Below are 25,530 nucleotides of genomic sequence, written 5' to 3'. Positions count from 1 at the left end.
GCAGGTGCCTGAGCCTGGAAAGTGTATCCTTGCAGACACAGGATTTTATTTATCAGCTATGGTAATGGGCCAGTTGGGGCAACTTACCTGGGGAAGTGGTAGATTGTCTATCACATGAAGTTGTTAAATCAAGGCAGTGGCTTTCTGAAATATGCTTTCACTCAGTAAAGAATTTGTGGTCAGAATGCCAAAGGTTTGAACCCAGAGTGGATGGGAGTTACAGTGGATGGGAGTTACAGTGGATGGCTTTAATGATCTCTTTTGACTCTGAAATTCTAGGAATCCAGCATCACTGCTTATTGGTGCCTTTACACCAAAGACCTGCCTGACCCTTCTGGGAATCCATTAAAGCTTAAAAGCTTGCCAAGCTGAGAAAATTACCGTGATATTCCCAGCTGCTTTCCCCAGAATGTTACATTAATCCTTCCCCTGGCCCTGAGCAAGCCTTGCCACTTCCCTTTCCAGGAGCTTGACAAAGGAGCAGGGTTGGACTGCTCCTCTCTGTGGCTCCTCTCAGGGCTCCCCCTTCCCTGTAAGTCTGCTCTCAGGTATTGCCAAGCCACCAAAGGATTTGGGAAGCTTTCCTTGCTGTTCCCTGATATGCCTATAAGCTTTTCTTTGCAAGTCTGGAAGTCAGCACCACAATTCACGTTGATAACGAAGCAGATTCTACCAGCAGAATTAAGTAAGAGCCTAAATAAGAACCAGAATGTTCTTACACTCGGAATGTCATTCATCATAAAGCTGAAAAATGAGCAATGTCCCACACTTCTCCTGCATGCAGAAGGGACAAACAGGAGACAGAGCTTGCTGTCTGGCTGCCAAGGATGGGACCTGGCTGAACAACCCATCTCTGCCCCCAGAAAAAGCCCACCTGAGCACCCGAGAAACGTGAGCAATCCTGCATGGCGCTGATGGAGTTCTCAGCCTACGTGTCACCCAAGCTGAACTGCAAAGCACGGCTGCCTGCCCTAGTTATCAAATGACCTGAAATTCAGCACGATCATCTGCCACARCAGCTGGTTCACTGACGATGAGAGCAGCTCCTGCCCCGCTGCTGAACCAGAGCCAGCCGGAGCTCAGGACCCGGCATACACAGCCGCCCACACCGAGATGCTGCTCCCATCCCCCTGCATGGCACGGCCTCAAAATGTCTCTGTTCTTCGAATTCTGCACACTGACTGCTTCCTCCACATATTTATTTTTCATCTGAATCATTAAAAAGAGATTTCAGAGACCTAGTACTTCAAAGAGGGGAAAAATCATGAAACATCCTTCCCAAGGAATTAAAATGAAGGTAAGGTTGGATCTTGTCAGTTTTCTTTCTTTCTACTTAGGGTGCTACATAAATAATAAACAGCACCAGCAAATTGATTTCTTTTTACAGTAGCAACCTATATAGGAACATAGTGCCAAACATGAAAATGATTGTATGAGTAAGACTTAAGTGCTCAACAMAGGCAAAGTTAGGGAGCTAAATAACTTTGACAGATGTTATAAAGTTTTTTTTTGGAAATTACTTAGGTTCAAACACTGATACTTTTTGAAGTTGCTTGGATGTACACCAAATTATATTTTTTCTATTCCACTGACAAAAAAATCCTAATCATGTATTAATAAAATTTTAGTTTTATTAATGTGAAAGTTACTATTAGTGATATTTACTACTCCTTAATAATGAAATAAACAGAATTAAATGTTTGTAGTATATCTTAAGATAGTTGCTTTTGCACTGCTTCCCCAAAGAGAAACAAAGAGTGAAAGCTTTGTTGAAGCCCAGCCACTCAGCTGGAACTCAAATGTTACTCCTCTGGACCCAATGGACATAATTTCCTGCTAAATTGGATCTAGAAGATGATGTTTTCTGTGTGGATCTGTCCTCTTGGGTAAATATATTTTCCCATTCCCTAGCTGAAATGGGAAATGAGAACTGCACATGTTCATAGTGTTCTGTGCCTCCTAGAAAGTCCAATAGGTTCACATTGCTAATGTTGTGCCTAAGAAGCATCTGTCTGATTTTCACACATGTAACTGGTTGTAGCTGTTGCTAGAGCTCATTTGTGCATGGGCAGGAACGAAGTTTGGACTGAACATATGCTGCATTCCCTGTGTTTACTTCAAGGTAGACTTCAGAATCCTTCCTGTAAGTGTGAATACAACCATGAATATTTGATTAGGGACACACGGAAAAAATCTGAAATCATATGGCACCAAGGTTTTAGCTAAAGTGTGTATGAACAAGCAAAGTAGCTAATACTAAATACATGCTTGRATTTTTCTTGTTCTGCAGCCTTGTCTGCACATCAACGTGAATTAAACAAATTGAAACCCCACGTTCAGCAGCATCACATCTAATTGCAGTGCAAAATGTTTCCCTAATGAATTCCAGTTTTCATATTTTCTCCTACAGGTACTGTTATCATGCTACTGAATAAAAGCAGTTTACTACTATATATGGATATATATGGGTATGTAGGGTTAATACATATTAGCTAATTTATAAGAAAATACTATGAAAATAAATATTTTTATCTGTATTAATTTTACTTGTGGGCTACTGTAATTATTGCCTKGATGTTATTTTTTGATGCTGTTTGCCAGGTACTGACAAATGCATGAATGGAGTTGCTCCCTGTCCTAGACAGATCATAATCTAGGCAGGTAAGTCTCCATSCCCTAATAAAGGGAGTCCTTTAGCAAGGCAGGGACACCCTCCAGCCCTACTCCCATCAGCCGAGATCTCCCATCAGCCATAGGGGAGGAGGAGGAGAACTGCCAACCCCGAGCCTTGTGGCGTCCTCAGCCTTGATCTGTGAGACAAACACACAAAATACACCAGGGATGGCTCCGCAAAAACAAAACCAGTCTTGGTGGTAGTGGGAGCCTTCCCACTAGGACTGGCTGTGTGCTTTTGCAACCAGAGCAAATTGCTGTCTCTATCACCATCCTTGTTTTCATCTCATGGAAGAAGGCAGTGGTTAAGACATTTTATTTAATAGTCCTGTGGTTTCCTGGTTTGRGATGACACGCTTCACGTGGCAGGCGGACCCAATTCTGCAAAGTGCTGAGCTCTGTCAGAGATTCCAGCACGCTGCCCCTCCTGGCATTACAAGGAGCCACGAGCACATTCCCGAGGTGTGCTCAAGTCAGCACCTCCTATATCAGCTCCACCACATGTCCTCCTTGCTGTTCAGCTTTATTTTTACCTGGAATTTTTCTAATATCTGGAGAGTGCTGCTCAAGACCCTTTTCTTAAGCCCCACTTTCACTCATTAGCTGTGCAGGGGCAGGACAATGGACATTGGATAATTTAAAATGTCCTGAAGGTTTATATTACACTTGCACCTTCTTGGGCCATTTTCTAGACCCTTTTTTTTCATGAGCAAAGCCAGATCAGCATAATTTTGCCTTAGGAACTTTTTTAAAAGGTGCTTTTTTAGGCTGGTAATAATAATGATATGATTCAGTTTATCATAAAACTTCCTGCAGCAAAATCTTATTCAGTCACACGCAATCTTAAAAGTGTTGCTCTGAGAACTACAGCCAGACTTCTTGGGAAATGCCAGAGGAGGCGTTTGGCTTTCAGCTGTAAGGCAAAAGACAGCTAATGAAATGCTTTGCTACTAATAATATCCTATGTTTGAGGAGATAAGCTCAATTACTGAATTTAGGTGGAGTTTTGCAGACATGTTGGCATATTCCTGGGAGCTAAACCAACTTTTGTTTAGCAACACAATTTGCTCTCCTTTCTATTTCTCTTGTTTAGATGTATCATTAATGAAAATAAAATGTCACTGACAGAAAGAAATAAACAAATCTGACATTTCTTAGCTAAAGCTCCATTAATACATTAAAAATAACCCTCAAGTCAGTACAATAATGGCAGACACTCATCACACAAAAACCTCAAGAAAAATAAATGGAAATCCTCCTAATGACTTCAGGAGAAACTGGACAAAACCTAGGACTGTTGTCATCAAAATGTGTTTGCAGTTTTCATGTAATCCATGSACCACACAATGCTGTGAAATTCAGTACTTTCAACACATAATCATCAACACTCTGACAGTGAGCAGGAAAATGAGAAGGCTCTTTTCAGATTCTTTGGGAAATACAGTTTTCCCAGTGTCACAGCTGTTCTTAGATTAAGATACCAGCCTTTTTGCCTTTCACACTCCATACTCTCAGAAAGCACAGTGATGATTTGGAGCTTTAGAACACTGCCTAAAGGAAAAGAAAATTTTATTGTTCATGGAGCAATAGTGCCATTTGTTTCATCTCCTTAGGGAATGCCTACCTAACTCAGCAGGGCCATGCAAGAAAACTATTGACACAGTGCCATGATCAAGGGAGGGGATTCTTCCCCTCTACTCTGCTCTTGTGAGGTTCCACCTGGAGTMCTTGTCCATCTCTGGAGCTGTCAGCACACAAAAGACATGGAGCTGTTGGAGTGAGCCCAGATGAGGCCGTGAGGCTGAGAAAATTGGGGTTGTTCAACTTAGAGAAGAGAAGGAGCTGGGGAGACCTTGTAGCACCTTCCAGTACTACAGAGAGCCCACAAGAAAGATGGAGAGTGAATTTTTACAAGGGCTTGCAGTGATAGGATAAGGGTAAAAGATGAAGGAGGGCAGACTCAGATTAGATGTTAGGAAGACATTCTTTACTCTGAGGGTGGTGAGGCACTGGAACAGGTTGCCCAGGGAAGTTGTTGATGCCCTGCCCATGGAAGTGTTTAAGGCCAGGCTGGATGGAGCCCTGAGTGACCTGGAGCAGTGGAAGGTGTCCCTGCCCATGACAGGGAGTTCAGAACAAGATGATCTTTGTGGTCCCTTCCAACCCAGGTTGTGATCCTGTGATCCCCTGGAGGATGATGAAGATGACTGGAGGCTGCAGATGGCAYGTGAGGAAGGGGCCAGGGGAGTAATTTTGCTTGGCTCAGAGAAAGGAAGGCTGAGGATCAATCTCATTGTGGTGCCAACATTCAACTGGTTCATGATGGGAAAGGCACAGCCCAGAAAAGGGGTTTGGTCACATGGAGAAGTTTCCATCCCTGGTGGTTCTCAAAACTCATTGGGTCAAGGCCCTGAACAACCTGATCAAATTTTGAATTTAGCCTTGCTTTAAGTAGGTGCTTGGACTAGATGTTCTCCAGAGATCCCTAAATAACTCTGCCTTAAGACACTGGGAAATGAAGGAAGCAGGTATCACCAGTGTCCACAGCATATGGAGAGCAAATAAAGGAACTCCATCTGACCATGGTTTTTATTGCAAAATGACTTCTCTATTAATGGCCTGGAGTTCACTAAGCAGCTTCTAGATCTTAATTAAGGTAGTTATTTCAAAGATAATTCACATTAAATACCTAAATATACTTAATAATCTCCTAAATGCTTGCCTGAATTTGAGCTCTGCTGTATCAGATGACCTTGTATGAAACAAGGAACCAAAAAGCAGAAGAAGGATGCTGACTTAGCACTAAAATTTCCCACAGCACCAAGCCCCTAAAAGACATAACACTGTTCTACACATGACAGCAAAACAGTCCAAGATTTATGTTCATTCAGTAATAAATAATTTCATGAGACTGTGAGAACTCAGGAACTTTGGCCTTGACACTGCAGACTTAAAATTTCCAAGTGAGGTTAAGTGAGCTAAATGATGACAACTCCAGTGCTACTCTACTCTTTCTGCATCAAGGAAGAGTTGTTCTAAGCTGTGATTTCTCTTGTAATTACAAGGGAGGTTGATGCAGATAAGGCTTCAAAATAATGCTCTTATTTAGAAAGGAAAAGAAAAATGCAGAGCTAAAATGGATGGTGGCAAGAAAAGGAAAAGAGATACTGAAAACCCGAAACAGCCAGTGGCCTAATGAAACTTGACTTTGAGCTGCATAAATAAACACAGCTACAGCTTCTTGCAGAATTTAGGAAAATGCCCTGAGCACATGAAATGTGGCCGTTACCATGGTAATTTGCATACTGTCATACATCAGACAAATCCTGGAACTCTTTCCCAGTTTAAACTCACAATTGAAAATACAAGTTCAGGTACAAAGAACAAGCCTCTCGCCCATACTGGTGACAGATTATTCAAGTCATTCCACCATTGGAAAATTAGAGAAAGGGCAGACAGGATAAAGGGAAGTTGGGGAGCAGCTGCCAGGCTGAAAAGGCAGAGGGACCTTCTGGCCCTTCATCACTCTCCTTGCATGTGCTGTGGGTAACATTGCTGCCTGCTGGAAGGTGAACTGAGGCTGAGGGAAGCACGTGCCTGCTCGTGGAAGGGACACAGGAATGGTGACAGCCAAGGGAGCAGGCATCCACCACCTTATCTAGCAGGTGATGATGCTCCACTGAGTTAGGCTGTCTGGGAGCCTGCCTGGGTGTGTCACTGGCATTGCTGGAGTCCAGGCAGCTCAGCCCTGAACACCCCAAGAGCTTCAGAGAGGGTGCGTGAGAAAGACTCTGACTCAGGGACAATGAAAGGAGAAAGAGTCAATACATCTGGACATGCTCTGAAAGGATAAACAGGCAAAAAAAAAAAAAATCAGAAAATGTTTTTCTCAGGTCTATGGCCAGAGGGAAAGTAAGGAGAAAAATGGTGAATGAGTCATGGGTCTCAGCTGCCAGAGCCACTAATAGAGACAGACAGTGGGATGGGTGAGGGGCTGCAYCGGAGAGAGCGCCTGGGCGCTGCAGATGGGAACTGGGGCTGCACTCACTCTCTCTCAAGGGCATCCTTCCTGGCAGCCTTTYTTCATGATGGATAAACACAGGGCTGTCTTACTGGAGCTTGACATCCTCAAGAATAAACAAAGGTGCATTTGAAGATGGGAATGACAAGAAATACCAAACAACAAGGAAAGGCAGAATCAGAAGTTCCCTTATGACAAAGGTCTCTCCCTGTCAGAGATCACACTCTCCTCAGCAACACCCACAGCTGCTGAGGCTACAATTTCACTCTCAATAAAACACTTCTATAAACCATTTCTGACCTGTGATAATGCAGCCATGGCCTGAGCAGCACAGCTCATTGCAGGAGTGTGCTGTACAGATCTGCTGGAGACCAGGCTTGTCTCCTTCCTGCCCTGGGGGTTGAGGAAACTTGGGACAGAAATTGGCAGCTCAGTGAGCCCTCTCCAACCTCCTGATAYCAGCACTTGGCTCTTCTGCACTGCAATACTGCAATGCCACTTGGGATCCTACCTGGACAAGCTGGCAAGCTCCTGTTTAACCACAAACACAAAACCATCACTTTTGACAGCTGGACTGGTCATGGCCAAGCACCAGCAGCTGGGGAATAGGCAGAACTGCAGGGAACAGACAGAGCTGATGCGCTGTAACAGCACACCCAGAGGAATCCTTGTACTGTGTTCCCACTGTAACAGCTGAAAATAATTAATTTTCAGAATATGGATATATGAATGACTTTGTGCYGCTTCTGTGCCAATGCACAAGGTGTTCTGCCAGACTTTTTCCACCTGCCATCTCTGAGTGTCCTAAAAAAGGATGAAATGAAAACAGGAATTTTTTTCCTYAGGCACTTTACAGTTCACAAGGAATCTTGCAGTATCACTTAGCAAATGAAATTATCCTTCCTTCCCCCCCAAACCCTCCTCCAATTGTGAATTTTAATTCAAATAAATCTTGGCAGAATAATAAATCTATTTAAATGTTGGGGGTTTTTTTGTTTGTTTTKTTTTTTTTTTTTCTCTGAAAGATCTAGTATTTCATGCAGTGCTTTTAGGATGATTGAACTGAAAGACTGGRGACCAAAACCTGTCCTTTACTCATGGAAAAGGTTTGATTTGGACAAGCTGCATACATTTCTGACTAGCATGTACTTTGCTTTTGTTTTCCACAACAAATAGATTTTTTTTTAAATATAAATCAATTACAACAATGAGAAATCAGGACAATGCAGAGGGCAGGCACTTTGATTTCTCTTCTGAGACCAAGAGAGACAGATTTTTGGATGTACACTCTGGAGCAGCCAGGGGCAGACAGAGAGCCAGCACTCACAGGCTCTATAAAGGGCACACAGGTTTTGAAGGACATGGAGCACTTTTCACTCCCTGAGGCAGCACAAAGTGCTGAGCTGCTCAGTCCTTCCCAAATGGCTGCACAGCCATCACTTGCTCACTCCTGAACTGGAATTCTGTCCTACTGGAATGTGAACAAGGGAACAAARGATGAAAGAAGTAAGAAAAGTGCCCCACCCTCTTGCTAATCCCCTCAGCAGCTTGGTCACTYCATCGGTAAAACCCGACACATACTTAACCAATACTCTACACAGATGTGATCAAGTTTGCTTTAAATGGCATCACAGAATAAAGAAATCCTCAGTTCTCAAAAGAGCTCTGTGTTCTAAATAGGCACAACAAATCACTACCAAATCTCTTTGTTGAAATACATCATCCCTGGTGTCTGGATCTTCTCAGGGAAAAAGTAAAAGAGAAATAAGCATAAATAGCACACTTTACAACTGGAAAATAAACGAAAATATATGTCTGCCTACTTGTGTGCTGAAATTATTTTTTTTAATGGCTCTATGATTCTATTTACACAGCTCAGCTGCGAGAGAAAGGYGCAGGTGACCAGAGAGGTCAGCTGAGTTAGCAAGTGGAGAAAGCCTCTCATGCAAGAAGCTTTAACACAGGTCGTTCAGAAGAAAAACCTGCATGCTATGATCATCTCACATCCTGCTCTCACTCTTCAGTTGGAATAGATCCCATTTTATAAACCTGTTAGTATCAACAGATTTGSCTTCCACCAAATGTGTAAATCAGAGGTGACTGGACAAGGTCAGTGCATTGCACAGAGGCCATCAAAGAGACTCAGACCTGCAAGAGTTACAACATACAGCATCTGAAATTCACACATGAAAAAAATTTTATTTCTGGCTGCAGTGCAACAATTCAGAATTAAGATTAGTTAACTKCTCCTGGATGTACAAATATTCCATCCTACTGTGGTCCCTTCCAACTTTACCCTGTGGTTCTCTCATTCTGTGATCCCCTCTTTCAATCCTCCCAATAAAAGCAATGATACCTGCTTTAGCAACCATGTAGCTGCCTAATTAATAGTTATCATTACTATATTTTAAATAACAATARTTTAAAGATATAAACAGGGGAGGGCGACATGCAGTTATTTTTAGTTTGAAAAAGTGACACCRAAAAACCCAGACCATGAAGGCAGGGCTTGGTACGCTGAGTGCCTTGTAAACACCATTATTCACRTGATTTTTAATTCCAGTAAGTAATTTGGCTGATGGCAGCCCAAATCATCCCTTCCAGAAGATGCAGCTGAGCCAGCTGGACTGGTTCAGAAGTTTTATAAAAAGCTTCCCAAGTGGCAACGTGAACAGAGACATTGACTTAAGCAATCMGACACAGTGTCCAAATGAGAAGCTGGGGAAAAGCTGGCACCTAAACACAAACCCACTGAATCCCAGTGTGACCAGGGACACCCTGTGGGATGAAGAACACTCTGGAGAAAGAGTGAGATCTCAAATCTGTCACAAAACTTCACATCTCCTGAGKCTGGTTTGCATCTCTGCTCACAYCAGTGGTAACAGGGACAAGGTACCYAAAATCCCCAWGACCACAAATCCTGGGATCAGGCAGATCAGAGCCTGGGGCAGGAGATGGCTTTACCCACAGCCCAGGTCACTCATCTGCSTGGCACCACGGTGTGAATCACACCTGTCTGCAATCAAAGATGTGCTAAGCAGAGCTTGAAATACCATTGTGACACATAAAATTTCTCAGTTTCAATGTTAAATGCCAGTTTGCAAGGGGCTGTGCCTATTGAAAGTTAGAAAATGCCCATCTCAGACAGGGAGTGGGCACAGTGGTGCAGCAAAGAGCGTGGGGCTCCACAGCAGCTCCACACCAAAATCAGAAATAAAGGGTTTTTTTTAACCTCTTGCTCAGGTCAGGCATCCTTTGCAGCAATACTTACTCAGCTGGTGAGATGTGAAGGGTTWATTAACTCTTCACCTCTTCCAGCAAAACAATTCTGAGGTCCAGGTGTGAAGATGTCTCTGAAGAGCAGGATGGGCTGCTGGTGTCACTGCCACTGACACCAGCTGGGGAGGTTTTTACTTTTTACCATTTGGGCCAAAGTAATACATGTTCACATCACAAACAGAGACAAAATTGTAACATGTAGTATTAAAAACTTGGAATAAAATCCTTTTAAACCCAGACATAAGGGGCACTAAATATTCACACCTTCTGCAGTAACAYAACGTATTATTAAAAGACATTGTTAGAGACAAGCACTATTTGTATTTAATAACTGGTTTGCTTTTTTCACCATTCTAATTCATAAATATTCACAATTCTAAYGCATAAATACAAAGGCACCTGCTGAACAGCTTTTGTCAAAACTTRTTTGCATTTGAAGGTTGTCCCCTAAAATTAATTTTAAAAATAAGCCATCTTTTGCAATCTTGGCATGAACGATTCTGTGCAATTTTTTTACATACATAATTCCAGGTGTGTGCTGGGCTGCACTGGAGAAGAATAATTGTGATAAGTTTTTTTTCTCTGGATGTTTGGGCTTACCAGCTCAGTGTTACTTTTCCTCAGTATCCAGTGAAGGCCCCCTTGCTACATCCCTCTCCAAAATACTTGTGGCAGCAGCACACCTCCTCCCAAGATCAAATATAGCAAGGRTAGGAGACCAGGCAAGAGCAACTCAGTGGAAGAATTGAGCCATGGAATACTTTTCAGACAGTTGTTCTATTCTTAATCAATCATCTTAGCTGAGATGAAAAATTGTGAAGGCAGCCATGAATAACACCTCAAGGAAATGTGGGGGAACAGACTCGCAATATTACGAAGAAGTGATACACTGACACTTTAAACAGAGATGTTATGAAGTAGCAGGGTCRCAACAGTCTCTTACTATCAGTCAGAACCAAAACAGCCCTGACCGTGTTCATAAATCCTATAGGAACTCACATTTCGGGATATTGGGAGCATTTTATCTCCTGTTCTAACTAGCACGTTTCAGTGGCGAAAGCTAACCTCTCACTGAAATACCATGAAGCCMATTTCATACCATCAGCACATCCCATTACCCTCTGGCTCAACATTATTTCCACATTTTAATAATTMTTCTCGTTGAGAAGTCCAACAGCTGAAAATCCACTTCCYTCACAGAAATTTTCTTTCCTTACCSAAGYATTGCRTGAAATAGCTTTTCCCCCTCAAAACGCTTCCTCAGAAATCTCCTGAGAAGAGGAGGCTGAACAGGGCACAGAGCAGGAGAGGGTCTGAATCCTACAAAGCACCACTTGTGGCTCTCAGCAGCTCAGGGCTCTCAGTTAATACTGAAATGAACTGCCTGGAGGAGCKGTGGATGCCCCATCATTGGAAGTGTTCAAGGTCGGGTTCAATGGTGCTTTGAGCAAACTGAGCTGAGGAAAGGCCACGGAATCACAACATCACTGAGGCTGGAAGAGACCCTGCCCTGGCTTCAGCTGGGATAATTTTCTCCCTAGCAGTAGGCACAGGGCTGTGTTTTGGATTCAGTACAAGAATAATGTGGATAACACAGATGTTTAGGCTGTTGCTGAGCAGTGCTTACMCTAAGTCAAGGACTTTTCAGCTTTTTTGTGCTCAGTTTTTCCCAGTGAGGATATGCACAAGAAGCTGRGAGGGAGCACGGCCCAGACAGCTGATCCAGACAGGCCAAAGGGATATTCCACAGCACAGAGTGTTGTGGGCAGTACATAAATTGGGGGAGTTGGACTGGGAGGGGCCAATCGCTGCTCCCAAAGTCCCTTCATACCCAAACTCTATGACTAAAATTAGTGTAAGTTCGTATATTGTGTTGGTGTTCTGCAGATTTTCAGGAAGAAATTCCCCAACATTTTTTGCAGCCCTGGTGTGGATGATGACTTTGCAGCAGRCTGATGTGCTGGTTCCAGCTGCAATAGAGTCAATTTTCTTCACAGTCGCTAGTGTGGGGCTGCATTTTGGATTTGTGCAGGAARTTTTGTTGGTAAKAGGGGAYGTTTCAGTTGTTGCTGAGCAGAGCTGTCACAAAGCCTCTCACCACACCCCAGCAGTGGGCAGGCTGAGGGTGCACRAGGAGCTGGGAGGGGACACAGCTGACCCCAGCTGACCCTAGGGATGCCCACACCATCCAGTGTCACACTCACCAACAAAACCAGGGGGGCAGATTGGCCAGGGGCTGCTGCTCCAGGACTGACTGGGCATCACCCAGCTGGTGAGTTGGTTGTTTTCATTTGTGTCACTCATCTTTCTTGGGTTTAATTTCTGTCTCTGTGTCATGTTCCCCTTCATCACCTGTTTTTATTTCTTTTTTGCGGYACAGCTCTGATGGTGAAGCAGTGATGGGGTGTGGCACAGATCCACACTGTCTGCTGCCTGAGACTGAGGAGATGAAGCACCATTCCCCGAGGGCACCAGTAACATTAAAGAATAGGCATCTCTGCTTTGTSTTACCAATTGTAAACTTAATTCCCTGTGGAGTCAGAATGACCTTTAATTCCTTTGAAATAAAAATCTGTGCAAAYATGGTGGGTAATGCACATATACGGTGTGATATCTATTTTTATATCCATTCCAAATACGAAAGGATATTAATGTATTGAAGTGGGCACTTCCATCTGATAATATAAAATTTCATTGCAATTCAGCATAGAGATCTATCAGAAAATCTCATAACTGCTATCTGTGTTTAATTCACACAGGCAATGGCATAAAACCTTAATCTGACATGCAAATGAACATAAATCCCTGCATAATACTCTCTCTACACATTGTAAAYGTGCCTTCATCTCTACTGCCCCAAAATAAAAGATCCATTCTGACAAGACAAAGCCCTGCCAATAACTTCTGAAAGTCAGTTAATGAAAGACTTTAATGAAAATCAGTGTCATGACAAAGGGCTTCTTTCCCTCTGCAAGGCATTTCAAGCCCACAAGGTGCAGCTGTTAGCCCTGCTCTAGAGAGTTTCATGCCAAGGCATTCCTGCTATTAGATTGTTTGGCCATAGTCCTATGATTTGGGGGATTTAATTCTTATCCCGTGTCCTACGTGACCTGTTCATGGAGTTCTATAAAAATGCACCACCTGATTGGCTCCCAAAGCATCTCCTTTCAGGAGAACTGTATATGTTGTAAAAATAAACTAGGTGGTGTTTATTTGTTTTTTTGGTGGGKTTTTTTTTKKTKKTKKTKKKTTTTKRWTTTTTTTTTTAATGCTGCACACRAAGAAGCCAGCACAGACACCATGCTTCACCCCTATCATCAGGCCAAATTTTGGGTTTGGTTTTTTTTGAACATAGGTCCTTGATAACATGATTCAGTAAAAGCAGTGGAAGACCATTCTACTATTGACAGGGAATAAAAAAGATTGAGTTAAACTTGCTTGTGTAACCACCCCTGCTGATAAACCCATTGCAGAGGACAAACCCCAATCAGCTTGGGCCAGGGAGGCAGCAACCCCAGAGACGACTAGAGTTCATTCTTAAATGCTCTCATATCAACGGGAACTTGTGTGAGGGGAAAACCACRCTTCAGCTGAAAAAACAAAAGAAACTAAGATTTAACTGTAACTTCTGTAGGCACTGAGCTCAGTGAGGAGACTGAAATGTGGTGAGGAARGCCCAGTGAAAAACATTCCAAAATCTCCAAGCAAGGTTAAACTGGGATAAATAAACCCACCTAATTTTAAAGCACATATGTACAGAAGACATTACCACTTTCTCAGTGTTGTACAACAATTAAAATGAAACCCAAAAATCACTTGATTAGCACAGCAGACACTTCCAGAATAAGTGGTATGATAAAAAAACTCAAATACCCAACTGTATCTATTTCTCATGTAATATGAGAAAATACAGTTTAATTTATGTAGTGTGAAAGCCAACAATATGTTTTGCAGTTTTGTTTAAATAGCTAATGTTCTCACATTAGGTGTAAATGAATTTTGACACTAAAAATAAATGTAATAAAAATAATGTGAAATCCAAGATGSTGCTGACCAGGACTCATTGCTGCATTACCATTTCTAGTGCAGCCATGAAAATTGAAATTTTGGTAGAATTTTGGGGTTTAATATAGAAATTTAGTCTAAAAACAATTTTTGAATTTGCACAGAAATGTATGGAGGTTTTTTTCTTATTAAAAGATATTCCTTTCCTTTAAAAAATATCACATTTCTTCTCATCTTTAAAAATAAAAGGGTCTTTTTACAGTTTTGCAATTTGCCATGAATTTGAGCTTCAAAATGGAAACACAAAAGGATGTTCAGCTTGAATTTCTCTGTATTTTGAAGCAGAAAGCTGGGGTTTTGTCATTGCCTTCAAGATAACCAAATATGGTAATGTACATCATGTGGATTTGAAAATAAAAAGTGAACCAAAAGGTAATTTCAGAACAAAAGATACATCCTTCACCTTCTCAGGAAGGTTGAAAATTTCATTTTGGTTTTAGTAGAATAAAAAGCACAACCAAATGTAACATGTTTCTGGGGCAAGAAATTTTGTTTCCATTAAAACCCTTGGTGTGGACGTCTCCATGAGTTCTCAGGCTGGAGGCACCTTAAGAATGCTCCAGAAGAAATGCCCAGTTTGTGTGTCTGATCTGTAATTTAACTTCAGAAGCTGGAGGGACTACAGTGTGAGCCATGGCAGTGAAATGTGTGATAAAACCTGCCTGCAAAGCAGCTTTTGGTGCAGCCCTGCACCCTCAGCTTGCACTGATGGACCCAACACACTGACCTTGACAGCATGACCGAGGACACAGCTCTGCACGTTGAGGTTTTTGCAGTGGTTCCTCACTGTGCTGCTGCAAAAATAGCTTCACTGCAAAAATAGCTTCCCTGTGTGTTACACTTTGCTGACCAAAGCTCCTGCCCCCCAGCTCCAGCAGCTCAGTTTGGTGGCTCTCTGCCCCTACAAAGTTCTGCACCATTTGCAGTGTCAGGGAAATCATTATTTAAAAATACGGCGGTGTTGATAGATCTAACTGCAATATAATGCGATGTAAGACACAAAGTATATACAGCACAACCCTCATTGGGCAATWTCTGGACACAGCAGTAAACTCTGATTAGCAAAAAGAGATGATTTGGGGGTGCACTCTCAGGGTGATGAGATAATGTAAAGCCACCCAGGAGCAATCTTGTCTATAAGAAAATCATTGCAATAACAGTCAAAAAAAAAAAAAAAAAAAAAAAAAAAAAAAAAAAAAAAAAAAAAAAAAAAAAAAAAAAAAAAAAAAAAAAAGCAGTTACTCTGTGCTCATAGGAATGTTACAGCACAGAGCAAAAAAAAAGGAATCCAGTGCCAGCTCATCTGAGGAGCCAAATATCTATTTTCAAGCTTTAGCTCTTAAGTTGAAATTTTATATTTAGAACAATCAGAAAAGTCAGAGAGATGAGAAATTAACAAATCAGCAGGGAGAATAAGAGACACTTCCCTTTGGATCCTCACCTTTGTTACACTTTTCAAATCCCTCTTCCTTCCACAAACTGGGGGTCAATCACTCATTTGTCTGAGTCAGGAGTTTTCCTGCTGACTCTGCCAGAACCAAGCTTTCTCTTGGTGCCTTCTGTCTCCACTCCATGCATCTCCAGAGCCTTTGGCTCCCTGCCTCCCTCCATCGCTCCATCCCTGGTGGAGGGTGCCCCTCCTGCTGCACTGTGCCAGCCTTTGCATTAGATGTGCCACCCTTGTTAGGCATCACCAGCACTTAGTGCTTTGGCAGACTCCAGAGGACACTGAAAGGCTCTTTTTGTCCAAGTTCAGATGCCCTGCTGTTGTGCTGATTCAGAGTGTTTTCTTTGGCATTTAGCAAGGCTCCTGTAAGATCTGCTGGCAAAGCATCTTGAAAAGTGAAACTACAATGCACGTATTTGTAAATGATGCAGGGGAACCTGGGGACCCAGACTCAAATGTGCGGAGTCATTTCTATTGCGGCTGCCAATGGCAAGCTAAAAAAAAAGAAAAAAGCAAGTACTCCATAATCTAAAATGCCTTAGACGGGATATCCATTGAATTTCAGGTCARTCCATATTCAGATGGATTACTGACAACATCCAACCTTCTGAACCTCCTCCTGCTCCTGTCTGCAAAGCACCAGAGCAGCACACRGGTACCTGCAGTGGTGCTTCTCACTCTGCCATGCTGCAGGAAAKGCACCATTTCTTCACAAGAAAGAGCAATGCACGTTTAGCAAGTTTAAGCAGCCGAAAAAGGTGATAACCTCAAAGACTTCGACCACAAGTTTATTTTTAAAGGTGTGAAAAAAGCCAAGATACTCCTCAGTCCACCTCTCCCCTCCACTACTGTTGTTCACACAGCTTCCCAGGCGCTGCTGTAGCCACCAGAGGGAGTCCCTGGAAACCCGCACTGGAGGAAGCGGAATTAAAATTCATGTTTTCTACAGAGATCTCCAGAATACTAATCAAAACCAATAGATAAAGCAATCCATGCAAATCTGATTGACGGTGATTGCTTGGCAGCGTTTGGCTTTTTTTTTTGTCTGTAGAGGTGGGGTAGAATTTCAAAGGCAGTCAGGACCTGAACCACGCTGTTCCCTCCTCAGCTGAGCACGTACAAGGGCAAAGGCTGGATGCCTGGAGAGCTAAAATCACCTCTTAGGAGATTACTTCCTKCCTGAACTGCAGTCCAGCCCCATGCTGCTCTGTTCTATCCCATTTGCAGGTTGCTCCCYGCTGTGTGGCAGGGACTGTGCAGCTCTCTGGGCCACCAGCCAGTGGCACAGGACTACAGCCATCCCYGTCACCTCCAGGTGAGTGCTCCTCGCTCCGTGGAGTGGAAACGAAACCGCACAATTATTGTACACTAGATGCTAAGCATTTAAATGGCTGAAGTTCAGTTAAATGAATCCCATTTTCAGCTGTATTGCTTCATTAGAATTAAGTGGAGAAATTCCAAGCCATTGCCACAAGGGTCTGAGATTCTGCACGCAGGAGGCGACACAACTCGGAGCTTTCGAGTCCCGGAGTTGGTGAAAAATAAGATGCTGGATGACCACAGAGAGTCACCTAAGAAGGCCATTAATAGACTTTGTGTGAGCTCCCCAGGGATTAGCAGGCAGCAGGAGAAGCTGCTCGACATGCTTTGCTGGCAGCAGCATATGGCGATTCACTCGGGGCTGGAATTAAGCGGACTTTCCCCTCAGCTGAGCCTGGGGCCGGGGAGGGCTGTAAAGCTGTGCTCTGCACTCAGCTGCACCTCTGGCTGGCCCTGTGCAGTCTCCTGCTCCTRAACACCGTGCTTGGACCAGGAACACGTTTTTAGTGAGTGCTGTTTGCACAGTGAACCGTGGCACAGTTTAACAAAATTCAAAATAGTACCAATTTTATCAGTGAAAAATCCTCTTAGCCCAGCAACTTGTTCCTGGCTTCAATCTATGTATGTGTGAATATCTTCCTAAATTCACTTCTGGTATAAAATAAGAAAATTTGCATGCGAAAAGCCCATCTGTTTGCAGAGCTCAGGCAACCAGAGAAGTGATAATCTGATGTGCACTGCTCATGTGAACACATACAAGGACATGCACAACACGTATGTATTCATGGGAACTCTTATGTCCCAAGGAAATCCACAGACCATCACTAAAAATACACCTTATGCACATTAGTTTTCAGGTCCTTAATTTATTATTGTTAAACTAGGGGTTTAATTATCATTGTAGTTACTATTTAATTACACCATAATTAATTCATTAATTAAAAAGTTTGGAAGAAGATCATAGAAAAATGTCAGGAACCAAAGAAGGGTTTTTAACAGCAATCATTTACAGTCAATGWTGAAAAAGAGAGGGAAAATTGGATGAATTTTGCCTTTAGGACACCTAGTATGTAACTGACTGTACCAAGGGCATCTGTTAGTGTTCCTTGATCACACAGACACCTCAGCTCAGGTACCAAATCCTGTTCTATGGATGTTTATATTCCTCACATTAACAGGAAGWTCATGGTCACACAATTATTACTTGTTAGGAGTGGGATCACAGCTAGGGGAGCATCAGAGTGACTGTGACACAAACTATAATAGCATCTGGCTCTTAGCTGGGAATACAGAAAGTCTACTAAATAAAAAAAAAAAAAAAGCAACCAAGGCCAGGCTGGATGGGGCTTTGAGCAATTTGATCGAGTGGAAATTGTCCCTGCCCATGGAACTGGGTGATCTTCAAGGTCCCTTCCAACCCAAACCACTGCATGGTTCTATGATAATTACCCAAACCTACCTTAATCCCTACACATTTGTGTCTCCTTTCAAGTCAATTGCTGATAAAAAATCAGATAGTACCCAATAATTGGCACAGGGTACCTGTGAACATTATRAATTAAGTAATTGGAGAGGGTGCTAGAGCACTAATATTAGACAACATCATTATCAGAATGAGTCATTCCTGCACGATGATTCAGAATGAATACAGCACTCATTCCTGYATAAGGTATATTAAGATATTTATTAGTGCTGTAAAAAGTTGGAGGTGTCACTTTCTGTACAATCCCTTGTAAATTTCTGAAGTTTACTTTTCCAAAAATAAATACCATTTGGAGAAGCACAGGACTATTGTAAAAATCAGCCTGATTTGGCTGATTCAGATGTGGAGATCCTACCAACAGTTATCACTCTCTGGAAATCTGGATCTGTGTAACTGCCACCGCAGCACACTGCATGGTCATTCTGTTTTTTTTTGTTGTTTTCGTTTCAGAACGAGGGCATCCCTTACAGTATTTAAAGTAACGCACTTATTTTCAATATTCTTTCTCCTCTTTTCTTCTAGTGAGAAAAAAATTAACAGAAAGTTCTTTTCAATTTATTCTATGACATTATATATTATGAATTATACCAACAGTTGGCTCTAGAAATAGTGTGAATCAATCTGAAGAGAAGGGTGAGTGCCAGTGTAGGTACAGAGGTAAACACAGCACTGTTATGCATGGAATTACAGTACCTCTAACTCATACAGGGGCTGAAAAAGAAGACAAACTGCCTTAAAAAAAGCAATTCATGTTCTGACATAAAACCATGTTATTTTAGAAAACACCCTAGGACATGAAGTATTGAAGCACTTCAAGAATGAAAGAAAATGAACACAAAACTTAAAGAGGGTCTGTGAAAAAACACAAATCTCTTCCAAGAAACAATTTCTCATTCACTGAAAGAAACAGATAATCAATAAATAAAAGTCCCATAGACTGTTACTGGTGAGCAGAACAAAATGCACTAAAACTCAGCATGCCAACGATTGGCACTGGAAAATGTAAAGTGAAAAACACCGCTCTCATCACAGAAAGCCAYTTGTCCTTCATATGCTTCAGACTGTTCAGAGCTGTGAACTCCAAGCACAGACTGTGGGTTCCTCAGGAGGAAGGAACACAACCAGGTGTAAACACAGCCCTTTGCTGGCTGCCTGTGGAGAGCAGAGGGGCAGGGGCAGGGCAGAGCCCAGCACAGGGCAGGCACTCCTTCCTTACCACATCCCTGGGTAGAGGAGAGGAAAGGGAAGAGGGAGAATGACATGGAGCTGCCTCTGAGTCCCAGCATCTCCTGGTGCAAGGCACTTTCTCATTTCTGCAGCTCCACTCACAGCCATTGCCTGGTAAAGGACAGGATGCATWTACAGCCCAGACTAACCCCAAAAARTAAGCCCTTGCCAGATAGGGAGGTACATTTAACAAGGAAACATCCCATAAATGGTCTCCAAATGAACACTGGCCAAAATCCGGCCTGCACTGCTTGCACGTAAATTACTGGACCTCTTAAATTTTGGTAATTTTTTTCTTAAGCTAATATATTCTTCTGCCACTTACTGTAGTGTAGTGAAAATCCACATGGAATCACCTGTCACTGAGGTCTGGAAACTTTGCCAGTTTGCACCACCCTTAGAAAAACAGCGGTTTGAAGGCAACGGTGCAAGGGAATCTTGCTAGCACAAGTCAACGTGTGCAAGTCTCTGCTAAATCTCTCAACAGTTTTTTTCCCACACACAGCTTCCTTCCTGAAGTCATTTTCATTTAGTGCAGAAAAATTCAGTGCAGAAAAAAAAAACAAAACATCAGCAGCAGACTCAAGAGCCTTTAGGTTTGTAATGTTCTCCAGAAAACAGAGGCACCTTTTGTTGTTCTGGACGTCCTGCAGGAAAGCAGCTGAGATGCACCCATGTCATGGGTTTGTATTTGCATAACACTGCAAGAGCACACCAGGGCCCTGGAAAACTTTCTGCTGTGGAGCCCTACCATCAGGGGGACTGAAAAACTGAATTGAAAAAATGCCTACTTCTATAGAGCAGAATAATTAAATAACAGTTTGATACTTCCTGACAGAATAATAMTAGCAATGATATTTACAGTTCTAGCACCGAAAGGAGTCTGTAACCCCAGTTTATATATTCACAAATGAATTAATTCACCTCCTGTGCTCCACTCAGCTGAAGCCAAGCTAATACAGAAGATTAACCAGTTTTACTCACTGCTTCTCCTGGCTGGACTAACTTTCAGTTTTGGTTTTAAACATGTTTCASTTAATGGGAAGTGTACCCATGTTCCCAGAAGCTGGTTAGAGCCTTGTGCTAATAATGCCAGGGCTRTGGGTTCCATTCACTTCAGAGGTAGACTTGATGCTCCTTGTGAGCCCCTTCCARYTCAGAATATTCTYTGATTYTGTGAAATGTCATATAYCCAATTTAGGAAACCCAGGTTAATCTGAGAAGAGGGCACTTGAGTGGTTTGGCAGGCAGGGGAAGCTTGCATGGCAAGTGCCAATTATTCCAGGAGAAATTTGGCTGTTTTGGAAAGATGTGCAGAGGGCTTGTATGAGGACTGTCTTATCCCTCAGCACAGGAAGAAGCTTTGGGAATTAGATGAGATGAGTGGATCTGTGGCTGAGCTGATGTTTTACAGCTGGGGTCACAAGGGACTCCTGCTCCTACAGGATTGGGCAGATCCTGTTGAACACTCAGTGGGGCACTGCCTGGGGTGTGCCTTTCACTGGCTGCTTTGAGAAAATAAAYTCCCACTAGTTTTCTGGGTAACAGCTCATCCTTGTCCAATTGGCAAAGAAAGGAATTTATTTCCACAGTAAGCAATATACTGTAAGATTCTGTATGTCACGTGGACTTTTCTGGAACRGTTTCACTGATAAAGCAATTCAGCAGATGAAAGGGAAAAACTCATCATCTTATTTGAATTTTCCCTCCCTGTTCATTGACTTACAAAGCACAGCAATTTAGATCAGAAACTCCCCTATCTGCAGAACATTTCTGAGTCACTAAAGTTAATACTGAAATTGGTGTAGGCATGTGGCTGGAAACATTGCAAAACTTATTTYTCTAAACCTTTGGTGTTTTTGAAAKATGTMAGTCAGAAAAATTYATTCCCCTGGGAAAACTTTGTTTTTTAGAGAAGCAAGAGGTTTTTTTTTCATTTTTCACATGCACGCAATTAACCATTGCCTGTGGGTTTCTATTTTGGCTGGCACTATGTGTCTTGCCACATGGATTATATTTACATTAGTGTGTAATACAAAAGTTTGTTTTTTACAAGTTCTCTGTGCCTAAAYCATAAATAGGAACAATGTCTGGAATGACTTGGTTCAAAGACMTGCAGCAGAATGCATGCTTACAGGTCTGCAATACCTATACAATCTGAAGTTACACATGCCTTTAAATGTTATTAGCACCCTTAAAGTAAAATGTGTACAGAATGCACCATCTAAATACTTTATAATCTGCACCAACACACCTGACAGTGTGGCACATCAGCACACAGTGCAGCAGGCAAAGCACYGTGCATGGAGCACAGATCTCTTTACCCCAGCACACTTTTGGAACCAGCTGGTTTCAAGTGGGCATTGTGTTCTGTGGTGGGTCCCTTCCATTATTGATGAGGTATTTTATGTATTATGCAGTGCTGTAATAAGATGCAGTCTTTTGTCTTCCCACACTGTGTCCTCTGTGGTGCTGGGGAGTCTTGGGGCAATATTATMAAATAAAAAACAGGCACTGCTTTGTAGAAGTTGAATTCAGCTGACTGAGTTTCCCAGAAGTTACATTTTAGTGCCACTGAAAAACTGAGAGATGCAGGACTAGTTGGCAAAATGTTAATGAAAGAAAATGAACTGAATATAACAGAAAAATATATAAAAAAAAAACCTGTACACTTTCCTATAAAATCCAGGGCACTGTAATCTTCACACGCATCCTTCACTGACAGAAACCTTGGAAATACTTAGGGCATCTAATGAGCAGCGAGAATGTATGGTACATTCTGCTAGTTTATCTGCTGTTTGATGAATCAATGCTTTATTCTTTTATTTCTCCAGATATTTTTCAAGGAGYTTCCTCCCAGCAATACAGAAATGTCATAACTTCTGAAAAAGGATAAGAGCAGAGTGACTGAAGGAACRGAAAAAGATCTCAAACTCCCAAGAAATTAATAAAATCCAATTTATGGGAAAAGGGAGTTGGAGAAATACATGTCAAATAATCCACAGTGGTGGAAAAGGCAGCAGATCTTCTAACCAGGAGTGAGGAGCAATCCTGACTACCAAAACGTCCTCCTTGCAGAGGTAAGGCTGGGTCTGTGAAGCTGAACGCACTGGGCTGAACTCTGCACCCTCCATGRCCTCTGTCTGTATCGTGTGGTCTCTAAGACACTTAGAACAAGAAAATGGCTTTCTTACAAGGAATAAATAAAGAAATAAATCACTATTAATTTTCTTCAAACCTCTCTCCTACTATTTCAAGCTTTCCTCCAACTTCTCCCTCCTTAGTCAGACAAGGCAGCTGACCTCTAACTATGATTAACTCTCCAATAGAGCCCTCTGCATGAGGCTTTTCAGCTTTTCAGCACTTTACATTTAGAAATAGAATTTTCATACATTGTAAGTCAACMATAACTATCCGAGTTCCCAGGGCAAAGACATCAAAAGAAAAGCAGAAGTTCATAATACATTTTATTCACTGTGTCACGGGCAGCATTTACCAGCAGCACGTATCAGAGTCTTAATTCTTCTCCAAGAAGCATCAAGTCTTTAAGCYATGGAAACCCAAAATGCCCTCAGAGCTGGTCACGTCAAGCCACAAAGCCGAGCCCTTATGCAGCAGGGGAACATGCAGGTGCTGCCAGCARCCAGCAAGGACTCAGTGTCTGAAGTGAGCAAATAAAGAAAGAAAAAAAATGAACAATTCCTTTACCTGTCCCCAGAAATCTGGGGAACAAGAAAGAGGAGAAAACAGTCTCATTCCCTCTCTCAGAGAAGTGTAACCACTCACTGGGAGAAGCACTGAGTGTACAGGCTCCATTAAACCCTGCAGAGAGAGTTCACTTCATTACAGGCCCCACTGGCTTTCCCACAAAATGATGGCAGGGAAGAACTTGCCCATTTTAGCTTACTAATGCTCTCACATTATGTGCTGCTCCAATAACCATGCTGCCCTGCCACCAGTCATCGCACTGGGTAAATCTAAGAGGATGTAAGCCCTGAAAAACATGAAACGTCAAACAGCCTGTGGGCAGGATCCGTGCAAAATGCTTTTTCCACAGCCTCCTGGGGCAGGAAGGGGTTATGCTCTGCCCCCAGTAAAACCTGGCTGCAGATGACAGAGCAAGCGAGTGACACACTACCTTGTTCCAGGTAAAAGGTCTGACTTCACAAGTGGGCACTCATGGAAGAGAAACAATTAAATGGGAAGCTCTTTGTCATACTAATAGTCCTACTGAATGACACCATTAAAGCACTGTAAGCAGGAGATTGGCAATGAGCAAGTCAGTGTTATMATTTACTCTCATTTTGCAGGCTGGCTCAGGACCAACACTTCACCTCTGATTTGTAAAGGAGAACACATTAAAGAGATGTACAAGGAAATCAAAGTAATAAGGCACATAAATAAGATAGCAGGTAAACAATTGTAATTCCATGAGGCAACTGTCAACCTCTAAAAAGGAAGGATGGTACATATTTGTAATATTATTTTGATTTTAGTCCCATTTTTCTCATTTCAGATTACTCCTAACATTACCATAAGCATTCTTACAAAGCACAGGAATGAGCCATGTCTGTGTACACCTTTTTCAGGGCTTGCTTTAGCCCATCCTGGGGACGTGTGCTGGGAGACACTCCCACCACACTCTGAGAATCTGGGACACGTGTAAGGGGCCAGCCCTCCCCATAGGTAAAAGTATGAGTGCAACCACTGCAGAAACACAGCCTGCCACAGAGTTCAGACTGTGGCTTTGCTCCCAACTTTTGCAAACTTTGGGACGTCCCACTCCTGGGAAGTCACCCAACCCAGCACAGATCTTGACATATAAGCCAGGTTTAACACAGGCTGGCTGTAGGATCTGATTCACCCCATTTAACCTTTGGCATTTAACAAAGCACTTGGTTTAGTTTTCACTCATGCCCCATGCAGTCAGTTCAGACAGATCAGCACTTGTGGCTGTTCTTGGGCTTTGCACTTTTTCTTGTGAAGAAGAGGAACAGGGCAGTAACACCCTTCACTAGTTCATAACAGTGTGCTCATTTGAACTGACYCAGTCATTTCAAAGTAAGCACTACCTAACAATTATTTCCAACTCTCCAAAACACAGACTGCTATCATTTCTTTAAAACTAATTCAGCTTAATGCACCATTCAAAACCCCACACCATCACTTTGTGCCAAGACTAKCTGTTCTCCCAAATGTAACAGTAGCCTGACTCCACGTCTGCTGAAGATAYGATGCAGTCTCACATTTTCTGCTGTAGTCTACCATGATTAATTTTAGTTTATGGAAGTGGGTGGTGGAACGAAGGGAGAAGCAGCCATGGAAGCCAGAATCTATTCAACTATGGGAGGATCAGCAGTACTCAAACATRATAATGTCTCAGTGGGGAATACAGGAAAAAGCTAAACATTAGAAATAGCACGTGCCAAGTAGTGCACACAGCATATTCCACRCTGTGGAGCAGCAGACAGGGTCTGCTGCCCTGTGAATGTACCAGAGGGAACCTCTGTTTAACCCAGTGGTTTTAGTTGAGCATTTTATTAGTGTGKGAGCAGTTCTGTGCATACAAATGCACCCCTTAAAGCTGCCACCCATCTGCATAAGCACATGGGCAGCTTTAATACATGGATGCATAGATATAATAAAATATKCTTTTTTCCCTAATGATTTTTCCATATGAAAAAGCAGACCCTAATGCAGGCAGCAGAATGGATGGAGTATSCAGGCAGTGGCCAATGCCTGAAAAGATATATGGATATGTGTGTTTCTGTGAGTTCCTATTCACATTAATTCATGCCCACAAAAGCTTACAGGCTATAGAAGCCTGGAAGAGCAGATCTGAAAGAACATTTTATACCTTAYATCCATTATATACCTTTGCTGACAACTTGCATGCAGAGATCACTGCAATAATGGGAAAACTTATGATGATATAAAAGGCTGAATCCTAATCTATTATCAGTGTGTAGCTAATATAATATTAAAGAGAAATACCTCTGGAAAAAAATGTTCATA

General features: G+C 42.4%; 1 protein-coding gene and 1 long non-coding RNA gene across 5 annotated transcripts in view; one reads left to right on the top strand and one right to left on the bottom strand.

Annotated features, from left to right (window-relative positions):
- The window catches only part of EVL (Enah/Vasp-like), a 143,524-nt gene that overhangs the window by 33,852 nt on the left and 84,142 nt on the right, over nucleotides 1-25,530 (bottom strand). The window lies entirely within an intron of this gene.
- Nucleotides 535-9,299, top strand: LOC130580258 (uncharacterized). The gene is made up of 3 exons (XR_008966088.1): nucleotides 535-1,297; nucleotides 2,602-2,661; nucleotides 8,569-9,299. It is a non-coding gene; the product is annotated as an uncharacterized LOC130580258 (long non-coding RNA).

This window comes from Malurus melanocephalus, unplaced genomic scaffold (genome assembly GCF_030028575.1).
Source record: "Malurus melanocephalus ecotype Western Australia unplaced genomic scaffold, MMel_1.1 scaffold_320, whole genome shotgun sequence".
NCBI classification, from domain to species: Eukaryota; Metazoa; Chordata; class Aves; order Passeriformes; family Maluridae; genus Malurus; species Malurus melanocephalus.
The sequence above is the reverse complement of the archived record's forward strand: the minus strand, read 5'-3'. Positions and strand labels throughout refer to the sequence as shown.